Raw genomic sequence first — 11,489 nt, 5'->3', positions numbered from 1 at the left:
AGAGCCCGTCGCTATCCGGGTCTCGCGCATGCGCACGACGGAGCTCCCTCCATCATGCGCATGCGCAGTGGGGCAACATCGACCCACTTGCGAGCGTCTTGCACTCGCGAGCGGGTCTGAATGACCCCCTGAGCTCACAGGGGTGTGTTTCACTAACTGCTAAGAAAAATTATTGCATGATCAGATTATGTCTTTCATATCTAGGCTTGCCGTGCCATTCCTTTATTTCGTGACATGTGAATTACACAGGTTCTGTGGCTGATTAAAACCATGTGAAATGCAGACTTGAAGTCAGCCAGCAACAAATAGAATGTGGCATATGTGCCCTGAATGAAAGGGATGGTATGAAAAGATTGACTTCGCCACTTGATACCATTGCTGCTCCTGGGCACAGCTGGGCATCACCACTCTGCCTGAAGAGGCCAGGAGAATTACACATCTTTCATTGATGTTGGACAAGTCTAACGATGACAAGGTCCCCCTTACAGAGATAGTCACATAGGTACCCAGCTTGTGTATTACAAAATGTGATAGTGTTCTCTGGCATCTCTTAATGTTCTGTTCGTAAGTGTCTGTGTGATTGGCCATTACCTGTAGCTGTATCAAGAAGGATGACCAAAGGACTGCAAGCTGATGTTTTAGGAGTTCAGGCGCAGCATGGAGAGGCAGCTGGGACCACTCTTCCCATTCTGTAGCCGAGCTGCTGTTGAGAACCGGTGGCTTCGGGAATAGGTGGAGAGGCTCAGCTGCCAGTTGGAAGAAGTGAGTCGGTCTATAGGTGGCAGGACAGAGTGGGGAGGGGCAGACCAGGTTCTCTAGGTGTGCTCTGCTTTCAGCATCCAGGAAAGCATGTACTAGGTATGTATGCAGGCTCCATCTTAGCGTCCCTCCAGGGAGGCTTCGTTCCCTGTACCAAGAGGGCTGCCATATGTAATACTGCTTATGCGCAGTGTGCTATCTTGCCCCTGTGTAGAGTGACATGGTGGGAGACTGATATTTCCTACTTCTTGTGTGAGACCTGGTGATATACGTACAAACGCTGTTCCAGTGTTCTGAAACGCTACCTGCAAGATTCATACACTCACCTGCTGGTGAGCTGTATGAAGCCCCACTCAACTCCTGACCAGTGTATATGTACCAGTGAGTATGGCTATACCTGCTAATGCTGAATAAACCACAATCATTGGTTAAGTACAAGGGCTGTTCACAACTTAAGTCATCCGCTGGTGTGTGCCTATCAACTCTGCAGATTACAACACCTGCACACACATAATTTCCAACATGTATGCATGAACATATATACGGCAGCAGGTCACACAATCACACTGAAGGGTTAACAGGCGCAGATTAGAAATGACAATGCTCTAGAATTGCAACCTCATATCCTCTGCTGGATCCCAGATCAGTGTGATAACTGCACATCATGTGCATATCCTGATCTGCAATCTCACAGTGCAGCACAGCCGTAGCATGACTGATTTCCTGCGTCTGTTTGGGGGGGAGAAGCGTAGACAGTGATGGGGACCATTCTACAAAACTGGCATTTTGCCCCAGCTTTGTAGGTGTGGTCAGGGTCTGCGTCTACCGACGCAGATCTCCTGGCCCTGGCTGAGGAGTTACGGTACCCATTCTCAGTAAGCTTTGATTTACTCAGATGAGCGACGTCAGCACATATCATGCCGATGGCCACAATGGTGATCTGATACTGCATCTTCAGACGCAGGTATCGGATCTGCGATGCCGGCAGGAGGTGTCTTTTTCCTTCAGACGCCTCCTGCAGTTATTAGCATCATTTATCAGTAGTGGCTGCGACAACCATTGCAGCTGCTACTTCTTACTGCAATACTCTGAATCAGGCCCATAGAGTAGGAGGACTTGCACTGTAAAATAAGTAATCACTTTTGCCAGTCAGCAAGTTCTGTATCAAACAGGTGTTTTTATCCAGAGTTAAAGTTTCTCCCTACCAGTTGGCAGGGCAGCGAGAGATGTGCTGCATTAAAATCAACTGTGAGGTATTTCAGATCAGGATGAAGTGAAATTGTACATTGCATTGTGCAATTGCCTCGTTTAGTATAGGTAGGAGGATTTTCTTACTAACAGCTGTACTCTAAGCCATTTGTATTCCTTTCTGTATCCATAATCAGTGCAAATGAAACACACACTTTACACTGCAGTTGTGGGTATCCAGCTGTCCCTGGTGCTAAATGGTTGGACAATTACCATAAAATTATTAACCACTGTTTTATATGATGTAATGGACGATAAACTATACTGCTCTTCTTTTCTTTGGGTGAGTAAAGCAGTCATCATTTAGTAAATCACATATAAGTTGCTTATTGGTAGAGATGAGCGGGTCCGGTTCTCCGAGAACCGGACCCACCCGGCCATAGCCGTTCCAAGTAGGATCTGAGTCAGGCTCAGGTTTTCCCATCTGACTCGGAATAAGCGATGTGTCATTTGTGAACAAAGTTTCAAATAATCTTAAAGTTAAAATTACAAATTTTAATACAAATTGATATATATGCTGTACCCCACTTCCTTCGTGTTTGTTGATATGCAGAATGATCAGTCGAGAGCAGAGCAGGAACCACATACTAGTGCTGGAGCTGCTGCCACCAGTGACGATACTAGTCCATCAACGTCATCTACTAAAGCCGATGCCCAAGGGCAAGGAGGGCTTAAGTCAAGGCATCTAAAATCAAAGAACCAATCTTTTACAGTGGTAAAGAAAAAAAAATGGAAGGGAAAATTAGCTGCAGAAAGACATAAAATTTGCAATATGCCTTTCACCACATGAAGTTGCAAGGAAAGGCTAAGGCCTTGGCCTTTATTTATGACTGGTGGTTCTGCCTCTTATGATGATGTAAGCCCTTCTCCCTATAGAAGTTTAAAAAATATGAAAATTGTTTAGGCACAGGAACCAACTATGTGCTAAGAAATGTCACAAATCCCTGAATAGAGTCTAAGGCCCTCATTCAGAGCCACTCGCAAACAGCAGTACGCTCGTTGCGTTCCGATGTTGACTAACCACGCATGCGTCGGTGTTACACTGCGCATGTGCGTACGGCAGTTTGCGAGCTTTTTATCTGTCATTCCTAAAATAGCGTACAGGAAGTGACATGTCAAATGTGATTGACAGAACAGGGCGTTTTTGGGTGTTGACGGGGGTGGAGATGGAAAAACGCAGGCGTGGCGAGGCGATTTTGGGGCGTACATACATTAGCAGATGCGAACGTCAAATGTGTTCGGACCGTCACATACGTCACTGGAACATCCTCTTTCCCTTCAAAATGCTCGCACAGTTTAGGGTCTGGATTACTCGACCACATTGGCGATGGCCTTCTCCTCCGTCCCGGGACTCCACGATGTTGCAGCGATTAATCGCGGGTGGTCACAAAAGCAATTAGTGTTGTATTGAAAACCGGCTTGGTATGTGTTTGGAAAGCAGTTTATTGGGATAGCACAAAACCGTACGCAGGTGGAAATCATACCTGCTAATCTCAGGATTACACAATCAATTGGCGTACATTTTTTGGGGGTTTTTTTGGCCTCAATTTGTTGTTTATGGCCTATTGTGACAATAATGTCATCATGTTTTAATTAGCTCCCCTTTTTTTTTATAATGTGCAATTTGCATCGTTATGTGTTTTTTTAAACGTTCCTTCAAGAGGGCTTTTTTTTATACAAATGAAATGGTTTTTGGTGTCCTTTTTTGCCTTTAGGGCCAGGATTAAATGTAACCCATTTGTCCAATAATGTCACAATACAATGTCAGATTTTTTTCATAAATTTATTGTTTAAACACAAACCAATTGGCATAATATTTTTTTTTTGTTTTTCTGCCAAAGATACTTTTTATCCAAAAAAAAAAATCAATAACTGATAACATAAACGTACAAAAATAACTTAAAAACATTTCACAAGAAAGGAGAGGGAAGTTTTGACCAGAAAGGAATATGAGCCAAGCACAGAAGGAGTGTGGGAAAAGTCGCCATTGCTGTCACCGTTTTTTCGCCCGTTTGGATGGGGGAGGGTGGGCGCCAGACCGGGTCCGGGATGCCATCGGGCTGGCCTGTCCAGAGGCAGATGTTGTGGCCTCTGGACTAGGCACAGGGCTAGGCACATTTGGAGGATTGGCTGATGTTGTGCCAGAGGTGGAGGATCCAGATGTTCCGGCAGGAAGGGAGGTCGGCTCCACCATGTGCTGGCGAACGAGCTGCTCCAGGGCATCGGCGATGCGGATGTTGGCCCTGGTATTTTCCGCCAGGGCCTGACCAATGGTCACGTTGGCCGCAGCATTTTGCTCCAAGGCCTCAGCCACCCGTAGCAGACTGGCGTCCATCCTCTGCAGAATCTCCGTATGGAAATCCGATTTGAAATTGAGTTCTGTGAGGAGGCCCACTGCCTGCGAGGGGGCACGCCCTGGACTGGCTTCTGCAGGGTCCTCAGCCGGATGTACTGGTTCCTCCCCTGCAGAGCCAGCAGAAATTCTGCGGCCAAGGCTTCCCTCTGGAGCAGACTCATCCGCCTGTGTCTCTGTTGGAAAAATGAGAAAGACTCACATTAGAATCCACATATTGGCACAATAGCATTTCAGAGTTGGTGACATCACAATACTTACCTGGGCCAACATGAGGAGCCGCAAAGTCTGGCATGTCCGTATCCATGTTGGACACGCCAAACACCTCCACAGGCTGCACACACCCATGTGCCAGCTCTTCTAAATCCGTCAACTCCAATGACACAGGGGTGGGACCCCCACCTGTCCCCCTTGCATGCCTAGCCCTGTCCGCGAGTTTTTGCTTTAGGCGATATTTGAAGTCGCCCCATCTGTGGGGAAAAATGGAAGCCATTATCCTTTGGTTTAAAATGGGGTTTGTTTTTAGGGGGGGCAAGGGTTTACTTACCGCCGTTTGACATCCCGGGCTAGACGGACATAATCACCCACCGTATTGACAGCAACGGCTACCTCTTCCCACATTCTCCACTTCTGGCTTAGACTCATATTCCTGTCTGCCTGTGGCAGGATGTCCACACACTTCTGGATCAAAACCTCCATCTCCTTTCTTGTGAAATGTGGCTGCCTTTTTTTTTTGGCCGCTTTGGCCGGAATACTGGGCCCAGCAGCCTCTTCCATGTCATCCTCCTCACCTATTTGTGTAAATTTACAGAATTCACAAAATCACAACTTGCCTCATCTTATGTTTCAAATTAATCGTTGATAGAAAATGCATGAAAGACTTACCGCCTGACTCTTGGGCATTTTTTCCCTGGTCTGTCGCCATGTCTGCGGTCCAAACAAGAAATACACCAGAATTTGAATGTGTTTTCGTGACGTATTTATACATGCGTCCTTATTTTGCGGCCGCATCATTGATTGTGCGGCCCTATGATCCCTCCTTAATTTGTGCGGGAAACGAAACACTATTTATGGCTTGGTGTGTCTCAAGTCGAGGTGGCGTTTTTGGGTTGTTGGAGGTTATCTTGGCTGGAGTTTATTGATTGTGTAGAAAGGAGTTGGAGGTTGGAGAATCGTTTGTTGGTTAGATTTGCGTTTTTTTTTCCGTTATCTTTGTTGGTTTATATTTTTGGGACCTCGTTTGTTGATTTGGTAAGTTTTGTGAAGTCTAACTTTTGTTCAATTGTTGTTTCATTGTGTTTCGTATATTTTGTAATTTTTGGATACCTAATTTATTCTATTTTAGATTTTGTTTATTTTCGACCCCAAAGACCTTTTGATTTTGCATCTTAGATATTTGCTCTTGGTAAGTCCATTTTTTATCTTGTATTAGCGAACTAATTAGCGCATTTTTAGTAGTTACTCTTGTGACTTGTATTAGCGAACTAATTAGCACATTTTTAGTAGTTACTCTTGTGACTTGTATTAGCGAACTAATTAGCACATTTTTAGTAGTTACTCTTGTGACTTGTATTAGCGAACTAATTTGCGCATTTTAAACAGCTTAATAATCATTCTAACTTTTTGATGGTTTAGCTTTCGCTTTTTGAGCCAACATTTCGACCCGTTTTGATGTACTGTGTTAAATGTCGCTTTGCGGTTTTGCTAAATGGGTGTTTGGCATATTTGAACTTTGGTCTAGCACAAAATGTATCCACAAAAATGCACAGAGTGAAATGTGTCAAGTAATTTTGTTGTTTATTTTCAGTTTGGACGTATCATGACAATACCCCGGCATGTAAGCAGCAATGGATGGTATCATCAAGCTAAGTTGTTTTAATATAGTTTGGGGGTGGGTCAAAAGCCTTACTTTTAAATTTTGGAATTTCAGGTTGATCTGGGGAGGATTGTTCTGGCCATGCTCCCGGAAGCCGACCAACCTCAATCTCATCCCAGGCGTAGGCATCGTAGGCATGCAAGGCCCCAGATATTTCGAACACATGTCACCCTTTTTGGAATGCCCGATGATGAGGTTTTAAGACGCTACCGTCTACCTCCCAAAATCATCATAGACACTCTCTCATTAATAGAAAGTGATCTTGAGCGGCAAATTGACAGTCCAACAGCAATACCACCACTGACGCAATTTATGGCGGTGTTACATTTCTGTGCCTCAGGATCGTTTCAAACAACGGTGGGAATAGTGGCGGGCATCTCCCAATCCTCCTTTTCCCGGATCCTGAGGGCAGTGATGGAGGCACTTTTCAAGCACCTCCATCATTTTATTCAAATGCCTTTGGATATGGGTGCCCTTAGTGTGGCCAAGGCCAATTTTTACCAAATAGCTGGCTTCCCACACATCATAGGGGTTGTGGATGGTACTCACATACCACTTCAGCCTCCAGCACGGCTGGAGGCAATATTTCGAAACAGGAAACACTATCACTCCCTGAATGTAATGGTGGTATGTGATGCCTCCCTCCAGATCCTGTCCCTGAATGCTAAGTTACCCGGAAGTGCACATGACTCCTTCGTCATCCGGCAATCAGGGATATGGCAGAAATTAACCAACCTACAAGCTGGTGATGCGTGGCTTCTGGGTAAGTGGAGACCTTTAGTACATAACAATGTTAAGCTTGATACACAGTGTTCCTGATGTTGTCTCTTATTTTTCACAGGAGACAGTGGATACCCTTGCATGTCCTGGCTGCTCACTCCTTATTTGGCTCCCACACCAGGCCCACAAAGTGAGTATAATTCCGCACTTACAGCCACCAGGCAAGTGGTGGAGCGCTGTATCGGCCTTTTAAAAGGCCGATTCAGATGCCTCCACCGCTCTAGTGGCGAGCTCATGTATTTGCCGGATATGGTGTCGAAAATTGTGGTCCTGTGTGGGATATTTCACAACATCGCCATAAGGAGTGGTGTCCCAATGCAGCCAGAGGATGCCTTACCTGAGGATGGCCCCCCCGAGGTTGGTCGGAGGTCAGTATGTGGGGGGGCCATACGCGATGATGTGGTGGCCAGATTTTTTAGGTAAGTTTCACCCAAACTACAGTGTTTATACCTAATGTGTTTGTGTTTGTTTGCGAACATCTAATTTATTTTTATTTTTTCACCATCTTCTGTTTGTTCACATAATCTTTGCCACTCCAACGCTCACTACTTCCTGCTACCCTTACCAAACCTGGATCTGGTGATTTTGTCCATATATTCTGGAACCCATATCGCAACGCCATGTTTGTGGAATCATGTTGGCATGGTCCTTTGTCAACCAGTTCTTGATTGTTTTTTTAAATTAAATATTTTATTTGTATGTGTTGTATTTGAGATTATCACTGTTTTTTTGTTTTGGGACTGACCACTTTGATTTCTCATTTAAGTTGTGAATAAATGTTTGGAGAGTGAAATGGTCTTCCTTTTTTTGGACGTTAACAGCAAGTGGAACCAGGTTAACACACCTTACAATTGACTAAGGGGTAATCCAGTACTGACACCAGTTGATGTAAACTGAAATATGTTTGCAGGTTCCCAACCCACACCAAAAGGAAGCCTGTCCAAACCTTTGGATTTTGAAGATTGGCCTAAGCAGCTTGCACACCAACTAGGAACCTGTAAAATGGCGAAATATCTAATTGACACTACACCCAAAAAGGGAAATGACATTGTTACTGTTATGTGTTTCTTGTGGCTGTTTAACATACAAATACAAAATACAATCTAACTTTTAAAAAATGGAAATCCGTGCAGGAACAGTCTACTTATGTCAGGGAAAACTATTTGTGTTTTAGGAAAAAAGAATGAGCCAGAACGTATATTAGAACTACAAAATTTATTTACAAAACGAAAAAAAACAAAAAAAACTACTGGCGAAGGATGCCAGACAGCCGGTCAAGGGCCACAAGAAGGCCAATTACATGTTGCCGCATCTGGCCAACACAATCCTCCACCTCTTGACGACGCCTCTGTTCCTCTGTGGGTGAGAAAAGTGTGTGGATTAATAAAACAATAGGGAATCCACATTAAAAAAACAAAAACACAACGAAATCACTCCTAAACCGAAATAAAAAAAACCAAAACAAAAAGGGGGTGCTGGCAAAAATACAAGGCCTATGTACAAATTCACACAGGTGTGATATGTGTATGTTGAAATCAGCAGGAAGAGGTAAAGGCAAACTGCTAAATCACCAAAAGTAAACCAAACAAGCACGAATAAAGGCACGACACATGATTACATACAAACAGTTTGTGGTTAAAAAAAATGAGAAATAAAAACATACCGGGAGCCAAAACGGGAGCTCCGGAAGTCCCTCCATGTTCCTCCTCGGAGGAGCCTTCATTCCCCAAAGAACGGGGAGGGGTAATGATGGACTCCGGGGAGGGGGTAATTGGAAGAGGGGTGGGTGGAGGAGAGGGGGAAGTGGGACGGAGGGGAAGGAGGCCCGACAGTTCAGGGAGAGGGTCTGGGAAGGCTGGGGAGGAGTGGGGTATAGGGGAAATATTTGGGGTGGAGTGTTGGCTGGGGGTTGGGGATAGTGGCCGGGAACGCCGTCTGGCCGGACGGTGACGGCGTAGTCTTGGCTGTCCTCCTAAAATATGTCAAACAAATTGAGGTTAGTTTCTGGGCAAATCCGGGGCCCAAATTAAAAAAAAACCAGCAACAAAAAAACATGCAAAAAGGAGTAGAATGAAAAAAACAGAAATAGAGGGAAAACAAGCACACGCTGATATGAGGACAAATAATTAATAGGACAGACAGGAAAACATGCACACGCAGATATGAGGACAAATAATTAATAGGACAGACAGGAAAACATGCACACGCAGATATGAGGACAAATAATTAATAGGACAGACAGGAAAACATGCACACGCAGTTTGCCCCATAAACATAAACATGGAAACCACAATACATAACACTTACTTTCAACGATCTGCATGCGAAAGCATGCCAGCAAGCGGGGCGTTCGCCGTTGCAGGTCTGACCACCTGCGCTCAAGCTGCCCGATGTTGCGGCGTGAACCCATCGACCGCAGGCGGGACCGTGCCTCCGCATACGCGGAGCGCTTCTGCCGGTTGGTGATGGGTGGAGGCTGGCTGGTGATCCGCCTATCCATCACCTCCGTAAGCACCAGCAGCTCGCGCCTGGTGAATGCGGAGGCTCTCATGATGGCAATGGAGTTTTTCATACAAAACATTTTTGATAAAGTGTGGCCAAAATTTCTGATTGGCTAATGTATTTTGGAAATTAACAGGAGCAATTTTATTGGTTAGTGTATGAGTCATGTGTTCAACAGGGCCACAAATCTCTGGAGAGTTATGATAGGCTTGATGCAGTGACATGCGTTTGCAAATTTAAATAAAGAAATGAACCCCGGAAAATATGCGGGGATCCACAGCAATAGAACAATTGTTTAATTGTGGTTCACATGTTTTTTGAACAATAAAAGCTAATGTTCCATCCGTACGTATTCTGCGGGTAAACACAAACATGGACAAGAGTAAAGTTTCTTGAATTGTGTTGAAAAAAATAAATAAATTAAGCTAATTGATACATTGATTGGCATGATACGATTGAGGGAGGTAGGCAGAATAAAGGAGCAGGTAATCGACATCTGACAAGGCCACTTCCGGTTTCACTTGTGCGTGCGTTCCCTTCAAGCCATTTCGGGGATGTACGCTCGCTATTTCGCACGCTCGTTAGTTAGAGGAGGGGTCGCCGGAGTTTAGGGAGGAATTTTAGATGCGAACGAAAATACGAGCGAGCCATTGAATTTAAATATTTTTGTACGTACGCCTAACGTACGTGCGCCCGCTTGCGAGTGGGTCTGAATGAGGGCCTAAGTGTGTTCGCGGGTGCCATGTGTGAGCCTGACCTTTCCAATACTGTACTTCAAGAGGAGCCTCCTTGCACCATTTTTGTGCCCTCTGCAAATGTGGGAATGAGCAGCACAAGTCAACATGCTGACATAGAAATCGAGGATGCTGCTGTGAAAGTGCACCAGGATGAGGAGGATATTTGTGTAGCTGACGCTAATATGGATGTTGATGAGGATGTTGTTGATGAGGATGTTTGTGGAAACAGTTGTTGCCCATGATAAGGAAAATACCATTGTCATGCCTGAGCACGAGACAAAAAATCCACTTCTCATGTGTGGAATAATTTCTACCCAAATCCAGACAACAATTGTCAAGCCATCTGTACCCTTTTCTAAAGCCAAAGTAAGTAGCAGTAGGGACCTTAACCATCTAGAAACCTCCTCCCTGTTACGTCATTTGCAGCGAGTTCATGAAACATTTTTGGGAAAATCAGAAACTGGTGCTAAAAAAATAACAGACAGTCCAGCATCAGTTAGCTCCCTTCCCTCAGCTAGATCCCAGCACCTGCAATCTCCATCGCCAACACCTTAATCATCAGTATCCTCACTAATGATCAGAGGTAGTTCTGCATCCAGGATAAGGCTAGGTGACTCCTACCTTATCCAGTATTCCTCAGAAGAATCCTTGAACGCTAGGCCTGCTGCTGCTGGGGGTGGATCTTCATTACAGAAAGGGACCAAGAAGACTACTAGTAGTAGTAGTTTAAAAAAACAATTGATTGTTAATCCTTTGATAGAGGAAACAAGTATAACAGCTGTTAGCCAGTTGCTCAGCAGTTTACTGACACCATGATGGCTGTGCTAATATTATATGGTGAAATAATTGAAATTGAGGATGATAGTGTGGAGGAAGTGCAAAAGAAGGATTAGGGGGATATTTGTATCCTATCTGATGCTAATGAGGATGTTAATGATGAGGATGCTGTTTGTGTAAACCAGCCACCAGTGGAAGCAGTTCTTGCTCATGATAAAAATAAATATATTGTCATGCCTGGGTATAAGACCAGAAAAGCCATGTCTTGGGTGTGGAATTATTTTAACCCAAATCCTAAAAACAGTTGTGAAGGCATCTGTACCATTTGTAAAACCAAAGGTAGCAACGTGAACCATCTAGGCACCTCCTCCCTGTTACATCATTTGCAGCGAGTTCATGCAATTATCAAAATTGTAATAATTTGTTAATTAATAACAAGCAGTCCAGTATCAGCTTC

This window comes from Taudactylus pleione, unplaced genomic scaffold, assembly GCF_031769625.1.
Source record: "Taudactylus pleione unplaced genomic scaffold, aTauple2 ptg000005l, whole genome shotgun sequence".
NCBI lineage: Eukaryota > Metazoa > Chordata > Amphibia > Anura > Myobatrachidae > Taudactylus > Taudactylus pleione.
Note: the sequence above shows the minus strand (reverse complement) of the source record.